Genomic DNA, 13,623 nt, shown 5'->3' with positions numbered 1-13,623 from the left:
GCGGTGAGACATGGGTAGGCTGGAGGTGTGATCTCCGCGCGCACCCTAGTGTTCGAACCTTGAGGGTCTGCCGCAACCCTAAATCTGACATTTGGTGCGCCAGGTAGGGGTGCACCGGAATCCGCCTTCCGCCGCCTCGTGTTTTGCCGCCCGTCGCATCCATGTCAGATGCTCGTCGAGCCCGCGCCGAGCGCCGGGCCGCTCTCGCCACTGGCATCGCCCAGACGACCCTCGTCGGGCACCCCCGCCGTTCCCCGTCGCCTGCCGTCAACGCTGCCACCGGCCCGGCGGGGAACGAGCAGCAGGCATCGTCCCTGCATCCTTTAGTGCGGCGGGAAGGCCGCACCGCCACCCCGTCGTTGACTCCGGTCGGCTCCTCGTCCCACGCCCATCGCGCTCCTACAGACGCGCACGCCGCACTGCTCCTGGTGCGGGAGCTCCTGCACTACCATCTCGTCGACGACCTCTACGACGAGTAGCTCGCCCGCATCACCGAGCTTGTCAGCGCCGCTGGGGGCTCCCCCACACCATCCCTCTCACTGCACCGCGCCCCGCCATGCGCGAGCGACAAAGCTCCGGGGGTGCCTCAGCCGCCTCCCCCTCAAGAAGGCACCTCAGCCGCCTCCCCCTCAAGAAGGCGCCTTGGCCCCAAGGCGCATGGCCCCAGGGCGGAACCCACTCCGTCCGGCACCAGCACAGCAAGAGAAGAGCTGCCAAGAGATCCCTCGTCCCCAGGAGGCTGCCCGTGTGCTCCCCGCACTAGCTCGGCACGAACGCGCTCCTGCTCCAGTGCATCAAGACCCCGCGCTGCACCTGGCTGCAGCGCACAGAGACCCGCAAGATCAAGCTCTCCATCACCAAAGGGCTCCCGCGGCCACTGCAGGCTGCCGTGCCTTCTCCGTCGAGGTGTGCAGTGTGGCCTGGCCGGGCAAGTTCAAGCCAGACCTGCCCCCGCGCTACGTTGGCACGGCTGACCCTGCTGAGTTCCTCCAGCTCTACGACTGGGCATCGAAGCCGCCAACGGGGACGGGAAGGTCATGGCGAACTGGTTCCCCATGGCGCTCAAGGACGGCGCCCGCACCTGGCTCCTAAACCTGGCTCCTGGCACGGTATCCTCTTGGGATGAGATGTGCACCCGATTCATCGCCAACTTCCAAGGCACCCGTGACTGACCCCCAGCCAAGAGCGACTTGCGCCGCATCAAGCAGCAGTCGGGAGAGACCCTGCAGAAGTTCATCCAGCGCTTCAACAGTGCTTGCCTTAAGATCCCCAAGGTGTCTGAGGAGGCCATCATCTCAGCCTTCTCTGACAGCGTGTGTGACGTCAAGATGAAGGAGGAGCTCGCGATTGATGAGGACCTGTGCACCTCCCTGGAGCTGTTCAATCTGGCGACCAAGTGCGCTAGGGCTGAGGAGGGGCGCCTTTCCCTCCTTGAGCTGCCAGCTGCCGACCCAGAAGAGAAGAAGCCCAAGGCCAAGGACGTGAAGCGCAAGGGGGCTGCCGTGCTTGCGGCAGAGTCGGACACCAAGCGAGGCAGGGATCAACCTGAGTCATCCAAGCGCAGCCGGTACTGCGTGTACCACGACCTCCACACCCACAACACCAACGAATGCCAAGAGCTCGGGGACGTGCGAGATGTGCGTGCCGGTCGATGCCCCGAGCGCAGTGACAGGGGCTATGGCCGAGGAGGAGGGAGTGGTGGAGGATGATGGGAAGACCGTGGCCCTCGCTAAGGGTGGCGTGACCGACCTCGCGAGGACCACTGGCAGGACCAGCCTCGTGAGGGAGGTTGGAGGGACCCACCTCACGAGGGGGCTTGGAGTGATCAGCCTCGCGAGGATCGCCCACAAGGCAACACGGGCCTCCCTCCTCTGCCACCACAACCGAGGAGGAATTGAGACCATCACCAGGACGAGGGGGATGGAGGCTTCCAGGAGCCACGCGTAATCACTTGCATCTTGGGCGGCGCACAAGCCCTGACTTCTCAACACATCTTCAAGCAGTTTGCTCGCGAAGTGAATGCAGTCCTCCCCAAGCTTGAGGCCACACACCCTCTCAGGTGGTCAGCGTGCGCTATCACGTTCAACTCAACGGATCAGCTCAAGTGCGCGGCCACAGCAGGAGTCCTCCCGATGCTTCATTCCCCAATCATCAGCAATGTGCAAGTCACCAGGACCCTCATCGATGGTGGAGCAGGGCTCAATGTCCTATCCGTCGAGACGTTCAACAATCTCCAAGTGCCATACAATCAGCTGCAGCCAACCAAGCCTTTCTCAGGAGTCACTGATGGTTCCACGGTTCTGATAGGGCTGGTCCGCCTTCCTGTTACCTTTGGGAAGCACGACAACTACCACATCAAGCTCATTGACTTCAATGTCACTCACATCCGCCTGCCGTACAATGCCATCCTCGGGTACCCAGCCCTGGCCAAGTTCATGTTCGTGACCCATCACGGCTACAATGTCCTCAAGATGCCAGGAAGCGGTGGGGTCATCACAGTGCCCTATGAAGAGAGAGACGCTGTGTGTTCTCTGGAACGTGCTTTCCAAGCCGCATCAATTGAAGACCCAGATCACAGGAACGGGAGGCCTCCCGAGGATGCTCCTAAGAATAAGAAGACATCACCTGGCCCGACCCCTCGGGAGGCAGGCCCCTCAGGGTCCGCGCCTGTTCAGGGGGCGCCTCCTTCTATCGCATAGGAAGGCATGCCCGGCGCCCTCCTCGAGCAAGGCTCGGGGGCTCTCTCCTGGAGGGCCATCGACTTTGCTAGGATCATGAGGGAGGCGCTCGGGCACCACTTGGAGGCGTTCTTCAAAGCACGTTTCCCTCAAGAAGGAGCAAGGCAAGGAGGGCCAAACCCTCACGAGTTCATCAGCGAGATCGTTCAAGAGCTGCAAGAGTCAAGAGTCATGAGTGGCAGCCGCCGCTTACCCGCCGTAGCTCCCCATCCAAGCGAGGATGGCGGGCTGCGCCTCTGCATCGACATACCAGGACTCAACCGAGCCGCCTCTCAGGAGCGCCTCTGGCCCTCACGCGTGGGACGCTGCAAAGGTCCACCCCATAGCTATGTTCGCATGCCTTACGGCCTGCCAAACGCGGCTGCTGTGCCTCAGCGCCTCATGAGGAACATCTTGGAGGCTCAGGCGGTTAGGCACTCAGCAGTCCTGGCGGAGATGGAGATGGTCCGCGAGGAGCCGCCAGCGCCTCCGGAGCCTCCCGAGGCCCCTGGGCCTGGGGGCTCATGAAGATCGTCTCCCGCAGCGCACGCCGTCCACTACTTCAGCATCCCTACATCTTCAGCATCCCTACATCTTCAGCATCATCAAGTGACATCCTTCGAGTTTCATTTTCAGCTGGGAGCGCCCCCCAGGGCTGCATCATTCCCAGGCCGCGTGGGTCCGTCCCTGCGGCATGTATCCCTTTAGTTCATGTTTTCAGCTTACTTTATCGGGGGCGCCCCTCGGGCTGCATCATCCCCAAAGTCGCTCGGGCCCGACCCAGTGGTGATCTTCTTTTTTTGCGTCTATCTAAATGGATTTGCTCCTTCATGATTAACGTGCTTGACCTAATCGCCTGCTCGATTGACACCAACTGACGGAGCTGCTCCCTCACGGCACGACGCTTGCGCATGGATCCGTCCCTGCAATGTTGATAAACCTGGATGGCTGAGCTCTAGCTGCGGCAACCCTGCAGAGCACCACCTCACCAAACCTTCAGTGCCTCGTCACCTTCCTAGAGAAACCAGCAGCTTGCCGGCAATTGTAACGGCAAACCCTCGCTTTTCTCATGATGAACTCGCAGGATCGCTTCAAGGAGCAGCGTCGGGCGAGGCCTCCGCAGCGTCTCCTTCGCTCTCGTCCACGCGAACCACTTGCACGTTAAAGGGGGGGTACCTAAGCATCGCGACTCATGGGCTCTTACTGGCTCTCCAGCCCTCACCCTCTGGCCTTGTCCACGGCATCGCGACCTGGCATACCATAGACGGCTGAGCCCGCTCGAGGGCCGGGACCTGAGGACATAGAGCACGAGGGGGAGCAAAGGCGAGAGGGAAGAGGCACGTGGGGACCTCTCCAGGCGACTCCTCGGCTGTCAATGCATGGGCCCGGCACCGTGCCAAGGAGTGGTTTCTGACCCCCAAGATAAGTCATCCTCCGGAAACACTAGCTATCGTAGCACCGACCTCGCACCCAATGCAGTTGCGTTTTGGCGATGTCGCACTCCTTTCTCACCGAGCGATGGCTGCTTGAGCGCTAAAGGGGACCTCCTGAGCATCACGACTCAGGGGCTCTTACTGGACCCCGGGCCGCTCACCTCCTGGCCTTGACCATGGCATCGTGACCTGGCATACCAGTGACGGCTGAAGCCTGCCTTGGGACCGGGACCTGCCAGCACAGAGCGTCAAGTCCTCGCGAGGTTCGAAAGGAGGGACTAAGCTAAGATGGGACGAGCACCCCTCACAGCTTCATGATAAGGATCATATTAACAAATGGAACTACAAGCACCTTACCAACCCCCACGGGGTGTGTTCTTCGATTCCTCGCAGGGAACAAAAGGAGCAAATCCTAAAGAGTGCTAACTACACGCGCCTCCGCAAGAGACGCCATCATCAACAGTGGGCCGTCAGTCACCGGTGCCAACCCCATACAGATCAGTGGTGACGGCGGCCTGACGAGCCCGCCCTGCTCCGAGAGTGACGCAAGCTCGGGGGCTCGTAGCTGTCGTCGCTCGTCTCCGGGGTCGTGAAGAGCTCGGCGGAGTCGCTGGATCCTTCGACGCCTCCGCTGCCTGAGGAGCTGCTGGGGAAGCGATCGGCGAGCCTAGTACTCGCCACAGCAGGGGCCCGGCCGCCTCTCTCAGGGCAGCACTCCAGCCGGCGTCCCTCCGCGTCGAAGACCTTGAAGAACATCAGGGAGGCGCCGTCGTACTCGAGGTAGATTGCGAGGGTGCCACCCGTCCTGCCGACCCGGGCGATCTCGCCCCAGCCACGAGTCAGTTAGATCCTTCCCGGAGCTACGACCTCGACCTCCGCTTCGGTCGGAGGGGAACTACAGTCAGCATGCTGCAGCCAAAGCTCGATAGGCCCCCTCGGCGGGATCTCGAAGGCGCAGGCACGAGCTCGCGAGAAGAACCCATAGCGTGAACTCCAGGAGGAACGACGCACACTGCCGTGATCCACCGGCGGCGACGGCGCCCTGGCGGTGCCGCTCGGTGCCTGCGCCTTCAGGATCCTTGATCCGAGCGTATAGGGGCAATGGGAATCCAGGCGGCGGCCGCTCAAACCACGGCCTCGACACCTCCTGCCAAGCACCCCCTTCCCCATGGCAAGAGACGAGCCTTTTCTTCAGAGGAAGCGAGACGGGACCCTCTCCGGGGGCCTTCCCCTTCTCTTTGGCAGAAAGCCGACGGATCGGTGCCATTGGCGCAGGAAGGAGCAAGGACGAAGAGGAAGAAGGGGAGTAGCAAGAAGGGGTGAACTGGAAGGGCTCGTGCCGTTCCGTACATATAGCCGAAGGAGGCCAACCATCGGCCTCCACGATCGCAGGTAATCATGACCCGTTTTGCATGCAGGGACTTGTCAATTTGTGTAGTTGCCGAGGCGTCGTGGGGGAGCCAGGATGTCCACGTCCAATCAACCGCCACGCGGCGCCCAAGGTCATAGGCTATTGGGGCCCGTGGCGCTTCGCACTTGCCCCTTCGCTTCTCTGCTAAGCCAAGTTCGGCGCGCCTTGGGCCCGGGGGCTACAGTCGGTGTTCTGGGAACGGGGGTACCCAGACTTGCCTGCCTGCGGCGTGCGGAGTGGCTCCAGGAGTGGCCCAGTACGGCCCATCTTCACCAACATATGCTCAAGACCATCACGAGGGGCCAAGCCTCGCGGGGCGGATGACAGGAGGCTTCCTCGGGCACGGCCTCGTCAGGCTGGCTCGTGAGGAGGCAGAGAGATCAAGGCGGGGTACCTCACGAGGTGCCTGTGACGCAAGCCATGACGACCAAGGCCAGGCGGGTGCTAGGCGGGCGCCGGCCTGCACAGAGTCCTTGTTTCCTCTTTAGTGCAAAGGGGGCAAGCGTAGGCGAGGGTATCAAGCAAAGGCAACCATTTCAGTGCAACAAGACCAAGACCAGCAGGACGGCAGGACGAAGGTCATCGTGGAGCCCAAGCCGGCGTCATCGTCAGGGTCTTTGGCAGGCGAGGACCAACTTTAGTCAGGATAAGTGTACTAGATGTTCCCCTTCAAAATGGCCAATTATTGGCGCCCTTCCCGCTCGATATTTGGGAAGAGGCCTAGGGCCTTCGCCTATAAATAGGACTAGCCACCCACAGGGTATGGGGGATCGGATCCACATCTGAGACATAGAGAGAGAGAAAGAGAGGCGACTGAACTCCCCTAGCAGTTCATCGCCCCAGCCAAGAACAGACCCTCACGAGGCTATTCTTCCCTTGTACTGTTCTTCGTCAGCCCCAGAGGCAATCCACCACACCACAAACTGGAGTAGGGTATAACACCACAATGGTGGCCTGAACTAGTATAAACCTCGTGTCCCTTGTGTTGTTCTTCGTGTAGTTTTAGATCCTGGCGAGGCGGTGAGACATGGGTAGGCTGGAGGTGTGATCACTGCGCGCACCCCAGTGTTCGAACCTTGAGGGTCTGCCGGAACCCGAAATCCGACACCTCAGGTATTCGGGAGTTGCATAATCTCATAGTCTGAGGAACTTGTATAAGTCATGAAGAAAGTAGTAGCAATGAAACTAACATGATCATAATGCTAAGCTAACGGATGGGTCATGTCCATCACATCATTCTCCTAATGATGTGATCCCGTTCATCAAACGACAACACATGTCTATGGTTAGGAAACATAACCATCTTTGATTAACAAGCTAGTCAAGTAGAGGCATACTAGGGACTATATGTTTTGTCTATGTATTCACACATGTACTAAGTTTCTGGTTAATACAATTCTAGCATGAATAATAAACATTTATCATGATTTAAGGAAATAAATAATAACTTTATTATTGCCTCTAGGGCATATTTCCTTCAAAAGATTGATATATTGGCAGGTTATATTCAGACACCGGAATGGTTCCGGAATGGTTCGGGTATTTTTCGGAGTACCGAGGGGTTAACGGAACCCCCCCTCCCCCCCCCCGCGGGGGGAAGTAATGGGCTTCATGGGGCATAGTGAAGAGGAGAGGCAGGCCGCAGGAGGTGGCGCCCCCCATGTGGAGTCCGAATTGGACAAAGGGGAGGGGGAGCGCCCCCCTTTCCTTATCCCTCTCTCTCCCTTCACTTCCCTCTTTCCCCCTCCGTTGGAAAGGAAGGGGGCGACTAGGACTGGGAGTCCTAGTAGGACCCCTCCCACTTGGCACGCCCCCTAGGGCCAGCCTGCTCCCCTCTCCTCCTTTATATACGGGGGCATGGGGCACCCCAAAGCACAACCGTTGTTTCTTAGCCATGTGCGCACTACAAAAAAATACACTTCCGTGATGATACGTGTTTGTCATAGTAGGTCGCGTTTTTTGTCATGCATGTACATCCATGATGATTTTATGATAGAATCAAGTTAGTCATACCTGTGTTGTCGTAGAAGTGTTCCATGACATTACCAAAATTATCATCAAGGAAGTGTCCACTTCCATGACGATAAATCGTGCGTCACAGAAGTGCTTTCGTCAAGGGTGACCGACACGTGGCATCCAGCATAACGGAACGCTGTTAAGCTATCGAGTACGGTTTTGGATCCGATAACCCGTTAACAGCCCAGACCAATGGGGATTTTCCACGTGTAAAATCATCATTGGCCGCAGGAAACACGTGTTGCCTCACCGTTGGGACAGATGTCATCCACTTATTGGGCAGGAGGCACCTATGATAGGTCGACACATGGCACGACCCAACAGTGGCCCATTCCGGTGAAAAAGACCGGCCAAGTAAAAATTAGCAGGCCGGCCCATATAAGGCCTACTTGTGTCAGGTCCATTTAAGCCCACGGCCCATAAGAGATGTGGCAATTCGGCCCAACAACGGCCTGTTAAAGATTTGACACCATTGCAGCCCATCGTCCGTTCAAGCCCGTTAACAGCCTGCTATATATTTGGGCTCAATATCGGCCCGATGAGATTTCGGCATGTTAACGACCCATTCAATGGATGGGCCAATTTTCAGGATGTACATCTTTCGGCCTTTTAGCAACCCATTTAAATGTTGGGCTAATTTCCGGCCTGGTGTGTCTTTCAGCCTGTTGACGGCCCATAAATCTGATGGGCCATTTGTAGTCGGACCTGAGTGGAATATGGTAGGAATGGAATATCTTGGTCTCAACACATGAGTAGGTGGTTCTCTCTCAGAAAATGAATGCTGGAAGTATAGGCACGTTTTGATGGCTCTCTCCACAAATGAAGAGTGGGTGGATGGGTATATATAGCGTCCACACAAAATCTAACCGTTACACACAACTTACCAATCTCGGTGGGACCGAATCGTTAAACTCGGTCGGACCGATTTAGCAAATCATGTGACCGTTAGGATTTTTGGTGGGACCAACATGCAACTCGGTAGGACCGATATTATTAGGGTTAGGGCATAACTTAATCTCGGTGAGACCGATTACACAAACTCAGTGAGACCGATTTTGGTAATGGACACACAGAGGGTTGGTCAGGAAAACTCGGTGGGACCGATTCACTCATCTCGGTAAGACCGAAATGTTACGAAGAGGAACAGAGAGTTTGCATTGTAATCTCGGTAGGACCGATTACACAAACTCGGTAGGACCAATTTTGGTAATGGACATACACAGAGAGATTACAATCCCATCTCGGTGAGACCGAGATCCCTATCGGTGAGACCGATTTGCCTAGGGTTTGTGGCAGTGGCTATGAAAACTGAACTCGGTGGCGCCGGATAGAAAGAATCGGTAGGGCCGAGTTGGACTTTTGGTTTGGGTCATATGTGGATGTGAGAAGGTAGTTGAGGACTTTGGAGCATATCACTAAGCACTTTGAGCAAGCAAGCCATTAAGCAACACCTCATCCCTTCTTGATAGTATTGGCTTTTCCTATAGACTCAATGTGATCTTGGATCACTAAAATAGAAAATGTAGAGTCTTGTTCTTGGAGCTTGAGTCAATCCTTTGTCCTTAGCATCTTGAAGGGGTTCCACATCCTCTAGTCCATGCCACTTCATTGTTGAACTTATCTGAAACATACTAGGTAAAAGTGTTAGTCCAACAAGAGATATGTTGACATTAATTACCAAAATCACCCAGGGAGCACTTGTGCTTTCAATCTCCCCCTTTTTGGTAATTGATGGCAACATACATCAAAGCTTTAGATAAAGAAATAGAGAATAACAAGTAAAGCTTTGGAAAGACATGTAACATGCATAGGCTCCCCCTACATATATGCAATCATGTGAATATGGAATATAGGAGCATGTGAATGCATAAGCATGACAGAGTAAGCAATGTGTTACATGTACCTTGGCTATATGCATTAGAGCAAAAGATGTGAATATGAGAAATGTACCTTCATGCCCATGAGTCCTTCTTGCAAACAGTATGTACATCAGCAAGAATTCCTCATACACATGACTGTGATGCATATGCTTACCTTGTGGTCTTGAGTTGGCTTTAGGATGGAATGAACCTACGTAAACAAGGTTAGATAACACAGATACACCTACTGGTCGGAGCAAACAAAAGAAACCACAAGAGAACCAAGACCGGGATGACATGTAGAGTGAGTACTAAGTACCACATTGAACATATACATGTCCCCAAAGGTAAAGATTTGCAATGAATTCAAGGATTTCCTTCCCTTAGATGTCTTGCTCCCCCTGGCTAGCATAGGATACTGGGAGAAGATAGGGAACAGAAAATCAGAGCTCAAAGAAAGAAAACAGAGCTAATGCAACCAGATATGAACATGTCTTTCCCCTCTTAAAGACATGTGAGTTCTCTCCTCTTGAACACCAAGCATCTGGGGTCCTTGATGATTACTCTTTCTCCCCTTGAGTATTCTCTCCCCCTATAGATATGATTAAGCTTTGATGTGATCTCTTTCTCCCCCTTTGACATCAACTTCCAAGAAGGGTTCTTCTGGATTTTTTCACGATGGGTATGGTCCTTGAGTCACAGAATGAAGCAGCAACTTGAATATGATGCTGGTAGAGGACAAGATTCATTGAATGGAGCTGGATCAAAAAGAATGTAGAAACAAGTGGCAAGCTCTCTTTCCTGTTGTGAAATCGGTGGCACTGAGTTTTATGCTTCGGTTGCACCAAGAGGTTTCGGTTGGACCGAAGGCAATGGACCGGTGTGACCGAGTTCATCACAGAGAAAACACTTGTCACCTTGGCTCACTAGACAAGTAAGATCTCACAAGGATTTGCAAGGAATTAACTAAAAGATTTGCAATGAATTGGATGCAGGGAATGCAGAACAGAAGATAAAAGAGAAGAAACATAAAAGAAATCTAGATGAAGTTTTTTTTGAAAGGAGTAACAAATATGCATGAGACAAATGCAAGAGCACAAAAAGGAACTCAAGAGAACTTCATCTAGAATTGGTTGGCGACAAAGGTCACCTATGTTAGAGTATATTGACTTAGGAGTCAAGTGAGATCACTTGACATAGGTCATACTCATCGTTTAAGCTCAAAATGGGGTTACCATTCTTCGTTTAAGCATCTTGATGTATTCACATCTTGTCGAGTTGCTTTAACTCATGACTTGGAGTAAAGCTTCTCTAAGATGGAATAACATACCTTGGGTGGTGGTATTGATCATGATCAAGTAGATGAACTTATGTGGGTTGCTCAAGGTTGATGTAGCTCATCAAGAGTTGGGAGCACCACCTGGAATTTGAGTTCATCTACCTACATGGGTTAGTTTTTGCAAGGAAGAGCACTTGTGTACCCAAAATGACAATCATGATAAACAATAACAAATTTGTCAAAGGATATGTTTGAATGGTTCCGTGCTTCCTTGTCTTCAACCACCGTTGTGTAGATACTTGGTGATGTAAAGATTGCTCAAGATGTGAGTGAGTTGCAATCTCATAGATTTAGGTTCATCCAAGTACCTACATGGGTTAGATAACATGCAAGGTGCAAATATATCCAAGACATAAGATTATCATCATAAGAGAAATATCAAGGATTAGTCATAGGCTCATGTATTGCATGTATCAAATGGAATTCCTACTCCAAGTTTGAAGCATCAATGATGTTCAATTCACCTCTTAACCTGCAAAAAACTTTCTCATCAAGTGGTTTAGTGAAAATATCCGCCAATTGCTTATCAGTGCAAACATGCTTAAGATTAATGTCCCCTTTGGCAACATGATCTCGAATGAAATGATGATGAACTTCAATATGCTTAGTTCGAGAATGTTGCACGGGATTGTGAGCAATCTTGATAGCACATTCATTGTCACAAAGTAACGGAACATGTTTCAAATATATCCCATAATCTTTAAGAGTTTGGGTCATCCAAAGTAATTGAGCACAACATGAACCAGCAGCAATGTATTCCGCTTCGGCGGTGGATAGGGATACCGAGTTTTGTTTCTTGGAAGACCAAGACACAAGAGATCTACCAAGAAATTGACAAGTACCCGAAGTGGACTTTCTATCAACCTTGTCACCGGCATATTCCGAGTCGGAGTAGCCAACAAGATTAAAAGAGGCCCTCTTTGGATACCAAATGCCAAAATTTGGTGCATGGATTAAGTATCTCACTATCCTTTTCACGGCCTTAAGATGACATTCTTTAGGGGCGGCTTGATATCGTGCACACATGCACACACTTAGCATAATATCGGGATGTGAAGCACATAGATATAACAATGAACCAATCATAGAGCGATAAACCTTTTGATCAACCGGTTCACCATCTTTGGTCAAATCAAGATGTCCACTAGTAGGCATGGGTGTAGTCATACCTTTGCATTCTTGCATATTGAACTTCTTGAATAAGTCCTTGGTGTACTTTGTTTGAGAGACAAAGGTACCTTCCTTAGTTTGCTTGATTTGCAAACCGAGAAAGAATTTCAGTTCACTCATCATCGACATCTCAAACTTCTCCGACATTAGCCTTCCAAACTTTTCACTAAAGTGAGGGTTAGTTGAACCAAATATAATATCATCAACATAGATTGGCACACAAATAGTTCTCCATTAACCCTTTTAGTAAAAAGAGTAGAATCAATTTTTCCAATTTCAAAGCCTTTTTCAATAAGGAACTTGGTCAAGCATTTATACCATGCTCTAGGAGCTTGTTTAAGACCATAAAGAGCTTTGTGAAGTTTGTAAACATGATTACGTTTCTTAGGATTAACAAAGCCGGGAGGTTGCTTAACATAAACTTCCTCCTCTATTTCACCATTTAGAAAAGCACTTTTAATGTCCATTTGGTACAAGGTGATATCATGGTGATTAGGATAGGCAAGTAAGATGCGAATGGACTCAAGTCTAGCAATGGGAGCATAAGTCTCACCATAGTACATACCTTTGACTTTGAGTGTAGCCTTGGGCGACGAGACGTGATTTCTTGCGAACCACTTGCCCATCTTCATCTTGCTTGTTGCGAAACACCCATTTGGTACCGATGATGTTGTGGTTGTTGTCGGGTGAGGGAGTCCTGGATTAGGGGGTGTCCGGATAGCCGAACTATCACCGTTGGCCGGACTCCTGGACTATGAAGATACAAGATTGAAGACTTCGTCCCGTGTCCGGATGGGACTTTCCTTGGCGTGGAAGGAAAGCTTGGAGATACAGATATGTAGATCTCCTACCATTGTAACCGACTCTGTGTAACCCTAGCCCTCTCCGGTGTCTATATAAACTGGAGCGTTTTAGTCCGTAGGACGGACAACAATCATACCATAGGATAGCTTCTAGGGTTTAGCCTCTTTGATCTCGTGGTAGATCTACTCTTGTACTACCCATATCATCAATATTAATCAAGCAGGAGTAGGGTTTTACCTCCATCGAGAGGGACCGAACCTGGGTAAAAACATCGTTTCCCTTGTCTCCTGTTACCATCCGCCTAGACGCATAGTTCGGGACCCCCTACCCGAAATCCGCCAGTTTTGACACCGACATTGGTGCTTTCACTGAGAGTTCCTCTGTGTCATCACCTTTAGGCCCGATGGCTCCTTCGATCATCAACAACGACGCGGTCCAGGGTGAGACTTTTCTCCCTGGACAGATCTTCATATTCGGCGGCTTTGCACTGCAGGCCAATTCACTTGGCCATCCGGAGCAGATCGAAAGCTACGCCCCTGGGCATCAGGTCAGATTTGGGAGTTTGAACTACACGGCTGACATCCGCGGAGACTTGATCTTCGACGGATTCGAGCCACAGCCAAGCGCGCCGCACTGTCTCGATGGGTATGATCTAGCTCTGCCATTGAACAGTGCCCTAGAGGCCGCGCCAGCGTCCGCTCCGACCCTTAGCTCGGAGCCGACTTCACCGATCAATGACGAGTGGCTGGACACCGCCTAGGGGGCTACGATCTCTACGTCGATTGAGCCGAACACCATCCCTGTCCTTTGCAAAGCCCGTGACTCCGAGGGGCTGGACTCCTCTCCGGACTCCGAACCTCCCGCGCCCCTGCCA

Source organism: Triticum aestivum, chromosome 2B (assembly GCF_018294505.1).
Source record: "Triticum aestivum cultivar Chinese Spring chromosome 2B, IWGSC CS RefSeq v2.1, whole genome shotgun sequence".
Classification (NCBI taxonomy): domain Eukaryota; kingdom Viridiplantae; phylum Streptophyta; class Magnoliopsida; order Poales; family Poaceae; genus Triticum; species Triticum aestivum.
Note: the sequence above shows the minus strand (reverse complement) of the source record.